At 38.8% G+C, this 6,376-nt stretch overlaps 1 pseudogene; it reads right to left on the bottom strand.

Moving 5' to 3' along the window:
- Window positions 1-509: 509 nt before the first annotated feature.
- LOC109549501 (heat shock cognate 71 kDa protein pseudogene) lies at window positions 510-2,510 on the bottom strand (annotated as a pseudogene).
- Window positions 2,511-6,376: the final 3,866 nt, after the last annotated feature.

Raw genomic sequence — 6,376 nt, 5'->3', positions numbered from 1 at the left:
TTAACAGTATTAACAGTATTATCACTTTAAGGATCTTTTCTACTGTTGTCCTTTTATAAATGCAGCCACCCCTCCTCCCCATCTCTAACAACAGGAAATCACTAATCTGTTCTCAAACTCTACACTTTTGCACGTTGAAAATGTTATATAAATTGAATGATACAGTATGTAATCTATTGGCACTGGGATCTTTCATACAGCATAATGTCTTTAAGATCCAGTCAAGTTCATGTATGTATCAATAGCTTGTCCCCATCTATTGTTTTTGTTCTGTTTTGCCAATTTTAAATACATTTTTATTTAAGACATTGCATTTTCCACTTACAATACAGTGCTTGTAAAGTGCAATGTTATTTCCTTTCCCTGTGCACACATTCCATGTTCAAGTATCAAGAATGCCCAGTTTACTACAGCAGCTCAACTATAAAACTGCCATGTAGCAAAAAATTGCTACAAATTTGGCTCCTTCCATGTTGTGTTGAGCAATGCTAAACCTATGCTAGGCTGGCTTAATCAACCTCTTCAATGGTGGGCCCAGAGGAGGCACCACCAGACAGAGGAGCTCCACCACCAGGGAAGCCCCTGGGCATTCCACCTGACATTCCTCCTGGCATGCCTCCTGCAGTCTGGTACAGCTTAGTAATGATGGTGTTGCAGACTTTTTCCAGCTCCTTCTGCTGATGTTCAAATTCTTCCTTCTCTGTAGTCTGGTTCTTATCAAGCCAGTTGATTATTTAATTACACTTATCAAGAATCTTCTGTTTGTCCTCATCATTAATCTTGCCTTGAAGTTTCTCATCCTTAACAGTAGCTTTCATGTTGAAAGCATAAGATTCAAGAGAATTCTTTGAAGACAACTTATTCCGCTGCTTCTCATCTTCAGTTTTATACTTCTCTGCTTCCTGAACCATGCGTTCAATGTCTTCCTTGCTCAAACGGCCCTTGTCATTAGTGATGGTAATCTTGTTCTCTTTTCCTGTGCTCTTATCCACAGTAGAGACATTGAGGATGCCATTGACATCAATATCGAAAGTGACTTCAATCTGAGGAACACCACGGGGGGCAAGAGGTATGCCTGTGATTTCAAACTTGCCAAGCAGGTTGTTATCCTTGGTCATGGCACACTCACCTTCATAAACCTGAATGAGTACACCGGGCTGGTTGTCCGAGTATGTTGTGAAGATCTGCATCTGCTTGCTGGGAATGGTGGTGTTGTGCTTGATGAGGACAATCATGACTCCACCAGCAGTTTCAATTCCAAGGGAAAGAGGAGTGACATCCAACAGCAGCAAGTCTTGAATATTTTCAGATTTGTCTCCAGATAAAATGGCTGCCTGGACAGCTGCACCATAAGCAAAAGCTTCATCAGGGTTGATGCTCTTATTAAGTTCTTTCCCACTGAAGAAGTCCTGTAGAAGTTTCCGAATTTTGGGGATGTGGGTTGAACCACCCACCAGGACAATATCATGGATCTGAGACTTGTCTAGTTTGGCATCCAGAAGGGCTTTCTCCACAGGGTCCAGTGTGCCACTGAACAGGTCAGCATTCAGTTCTTCAAATCGGGCATGGGTAATTGAGGTATAGAAGTCAATTCCTTCATAGAGGGAATCAATCTTAATACTGGCCTGGGTGCTGGAAGAGAGAGTGCACTTAGCATGCTCAGAAGCAGTATGAAGGCGATGGACAGTCCTCTTGTTCTCACTGATGTCCTTCTTGTGCTTGCACTTGAATTCTGCAATAAAATGGTTGACCATCCGGTTGTCAAAGTCTTCTCCACCTAAGTGGGTATCTCCAGCTGTAGATTTGACCTCAAAGATTCCATCCTCAATAGTGAGGATTGACACATCAAAAGTGCCACCACATATATCAAAGATCAGCACATTTCTTTCTGCTCCAACCTTTTTGTCTAAGCTATAGGCAATAGCAGCAGCAGTTGGCTCACTGATAATTCTAAGTACACTGAGCCCAGCAATAGTTCCAGCATCTTTGGTAGCCTGACACTGAGAATCATTAAAGTAAGCCAGTACTGTAACAACAGCATCGGTAACAGTCTTCCCAAGGTAGGCTTCTGCTATTTCCTTCATCTTTGTCAAAACCATGGATGACACCTCTGGATAAAAACTTTTTGTCTCTCCCTTGTATTCTACTTGAACTTCAGGCCTGCCTGCATCATTCACCACCACGATGAAGGGCCAATGCTTCATATCAGACTGGACAACAGCATCATTAAATTTTTGTCCAATGAAGCGTTTGTTATCAAAGTGTTAGTGGGATTCATTGCAACTTGGTTCTTTGCAGCATCACCGATCAATCGTTCGGTATCATTAAAGGCGACATAGCTTGGTGTAGTTCTGTTCCCCTGATCATTGGCAATTATTTACACATTTCTGTGCTGGAAGACACCCACACAAGAATAGGTGGTGCCAAGATCAATGCCAACTGCAGGTCCCTTAGACATGGTTGCTGGAGCGCAGGCCCGGGTCCACTGAAGGAGAAAACAGCAACCTATAGAGCTGCAGCTGCGTTCAACGAGAAACCCCATCTATTGTTGAGTATGGATGTACCATGTACCACAGTTTATTTAACTACTCACCTATTGAAATATATTTTGGTAGTTTTCAGTTTGGAGCTACTACAGATGAAGCTACTATAAACATTTGTGTAACACTTTCATTTATCTGAGATAAACGCTGAAGAATGCATTTGCTGCATCATAAGGTAGTCGTAGGTTTAGTTTTTTTTGTTTGTTTCTTTCTTTCTTTGCTTGATTTTGTTTTTAAATTCCCTTTCATTCCTGAAGGATATTTTGCTAGATATAAAATTTACAGTTGACAATTCTTTTATTTCAGTACTTGAGAAGCATTGTGTCACTTCTTTCTGGCCTTCATGACTTTACATGAGAAATCTGTTGTCAATAGAATTTGTGTTTCCATATAGGTAATGCATTATTTCTCTCGGGTTGATTTCAAGATATATATATTTTTATCTTTGGCTTTCAGAATTTAATTCTGATGTGTCTTGGCATATATTTATTTGAGTTTATCCTATTTAGGGTTTTCTAAGCTTCTTGGGTCTCTATGTTTATGATTTTTGCTAAGTTAAAGAAGTTTTCTGCCATTTGTTCTTTGAATATTTTTATTCCATTCTCTGATGCTGATGATATTACTGTTACCTCTTTCTTTGTATTCCCATAGGTCCTCTAGACTCTTTTTATTCTCACTTTGTTTTTTCTCTGTTATTAACATTGGGTAAATTCTATTGATCTGTCCTTAAATTCACTGATTTTATGCTCTGTCATTTCCAATCTACCATTAATCCCATCTGGTGATTTTTTTCAAATTCAGTTACCTTATTTTCTATTTTTATAATTTACCTTTGGTATTTTTATATCTTCTATTTCTTTGCTGAAATTTCCTTTTTTTTTCATTTGTTTCAAATGTGTTCCTGATTGCTCACAGAAAACACTTTTTTGGAAAGATGAATTAAAATCCTTGTCAGATAATTCCAACATCTGTCATGTAAGTATTGACATTTCTTGCCTTTCTTTTCTTGTTCAAGTTGTGATTGTCCTGGTTCTTAATAAAATGAATGATCTCTATTGTATCCTAGGCATTTTGGGTATTTTGTCTTGAGACTTAGGATTTTGTTTAATCTTTTTAGCAGGGAGTCATCCTAACTAGGTGTAGCACACAGATCTGGGGAGGGGTTAGAAATTGTTACCTGCTATGCTCCACTGTTACAACCCCATAAAAATATGTAGTGCTGACTCACACCATCTCATTGAAAACGTGTGAGTTGTAAGCTCTGTCCCTGTGCCTAAACCAGAAATAATAGTAGTGGAAGAATTATATCACTTAGCCCACATCTCGCAGCCTGATCCACCTTGTTAATGCTGGATGGTAATGAAGGTTTAGCTCCCAACTAGGCTCTGCTGACAGAGTGGGGTGCATGGAATGGAGTGCCAACTAGTCCCTCTTAAAACCACTTTATTCACTTTCATTGTTGCTGAATGTAGGTGAAGACTCATCTCCCTTTGGTACCCTGCTGAAACAGGGGTGAGTGAGAAAGCAGAGTGCCAACTAGCCTGCCTCACCTCTGTAAGTCTTGTTGTTGCTGGCTGGTGTGGCATCCGAGCTCCCTGCTGGATTCCCTCATGACTACCATGGTAAGAGAGTTGGAAGCACTGCCTTCTGCCACCACGTGGTGGATGGAAGATCAGCTTTCTGCTCAACCCTGCCAAAATTAATTTGGTGGGGGATTCTGAGAGAAGCCTGCTTCCACCAAGCTGGGGATGAAAATCAGATCCTTGCTTTGCCCACAACCAGTCAGGGGAAACAAACCACCAGACCCTGTTCCTACAGGAAGGAGGAGGTGGGCAGATAAGGTCCATTCAGCCTGCCTTGATTTGAGGTGGGGGGTTATAGAATGCTAGATTTTCCATCAGTATTTGTCAGGATTAGGTTGTGTACTATGTATTTTTTCTCTGTTCTGTTAGGCTATGCTTTTTCCAGTCTTTTGGATAAGGGGAACAGTTTTTTTTCTTCAGCTGTGCTCATCGGTGACTTTGAATTGAGGGCCTCTCCACTTTCCCATTCAGGATATATGGGAGGCAAAAGGAAATCCACTACATCATTACTAAAATCTCATGTCCCTAGCCAGTCCGCTCTCTCTTCCCATCATTCAGAGTCTGCTTATAACTTTTTTCTGTTTTGTTACAACTAGGGAATTTATTTGCAAGAGGAAGCACTAGGGAGAAATAGGATTCCCATCTTGGCAGACCTGGAAGTTAGAAAGGCAATTTTAACACCAAAAGGAGTTGAAAGGACATAATCTCAGAATAAATGATAGTCCTTCAAAAGAAAGGAAGCTAGAAATCATACATTGAAATATAAAATTAATATGTCCCTCTTTTTTTCTCATTTCATCAAGGCCTACTAAAATCCTAGTTATTAACCAGCATGCAGACCTATGTTTGACAAGATTGGTTTAAGGTATATCACATGTGTTCATACAACTTTGGCTTTTTAAGCTGTCCAAATAAGTTGGATGGTTTGAGGATCACAGATAAAAAAACTCTCTATATACAAATGTTTCCCCCACTGTCTTAAGAGTAAGAATCTAGATGACACATAGATAGATAGATAGATAGATAGATACTATTAAATTGTATAACTTCCATGCATCTCATATTGTATGATAGGAATACCCTATAAAATAGACATAGAAAGTGAAATTAAACTAGCTACACAAGAAGTTCTTTAAAATATATATTTTTAAGATGGTCATGAAGAACCTAAGGGCAGGATGGGAATAAAGATGCAGACCCACTAAAGGATGGACTTGAGGACACGGGGAGGGGGAAGGGTAAGCTGGGACAAAGTGAGAGAATGGCATGGACATATATACACTACCAAAAGTAAAATAGATAGCTAGTGGGAAGCAGCCTCAGAGAACAGGGAGATCAGCTCGGTGCTTTGTGACCATCTAGAGGGGTGGGATAGGGAGGGTGGGAGAGAGGGAGATGCAAGAGGGAAGAGATATGGGGATATATGTATATGTATAGCTGATTCACTTTGTTATAAAGAAGAAACTACCACACCATTGTGAAGCAATTATTCTCCAATACAGATGTTCAAAAAATGCTTTTTATAAAATAAATTTTTGTTATTTTTTGCCAGCTTTTAAAGATTGAAGTTTTTCTTATATTACAAAGCAGCATAATCTCAGAATTTATTAAAAAAAGAAGAATTCACAATCCAGGTGATTTCGTTTGGTAGTTATTTCCAGTAATATAATTTCTACAACAATCTCCAGTTACCTTTGGTAAGGCGACTTCCTAAGCACACAGTGTAATTTTTCATAAATTTAACCATAAATAATATTAAGTGATAATACAGGAACCAAGAAGTGTTATTAATCAAGACCAAATAAGAAAATAAAAAGAGAACTATATTCATGCAGTTGTGTGCTGAGTATTTTAGAAAACATTAATTTCTGTACTACAAACACACAGGAGATCTAGAATAAGATGCATTTTATAAACAGTACAAAGTCCATAAGGAAAAATTTTATAGGATCTTATTGATTTCCCATATAAAGGAGTTAGTGGTTAACAATTTTCAGGATTGCTCTTTTATAAGATTTTTTTTAAGCCTGGCTAAGATATTCACTCCTAAGTAAAGGCAGGCCAGTCTGGATGAGTAATTCATTGACACCACCCTTTTTTCTACACTTATACATTTTGGGGGGATCTTTGACTCAGATGTTACTCTTCATTTATAAATTTCAAATTTCATCTATTTCATGAACCTCCACTGAAGCTCAATGTATCCACTAATTTGGCACTTACATACTACTTTCTGGCATCTCTTGTATT

Source organism: Tursiops truncatus, chromosome X (genome assembly GCF_011762595.2).
Source record: "Tursiops truncatus isolate mTurTru1 chromosome X, mTurTru1.mat.Y, whole genome shotgun sequence".
Taxonomy (NCBI): Eukaryota; Metazoa; Chordata; class Mammalia; order Artiodactyla; family Delphinidae; genus Tursiops; species Tursiops truncatus.
The sequence above is the reverse complement of the archived record's forward strand: the minus strand, read 5'-3'. Positions and strand labels throughout refer to the sequence as shown.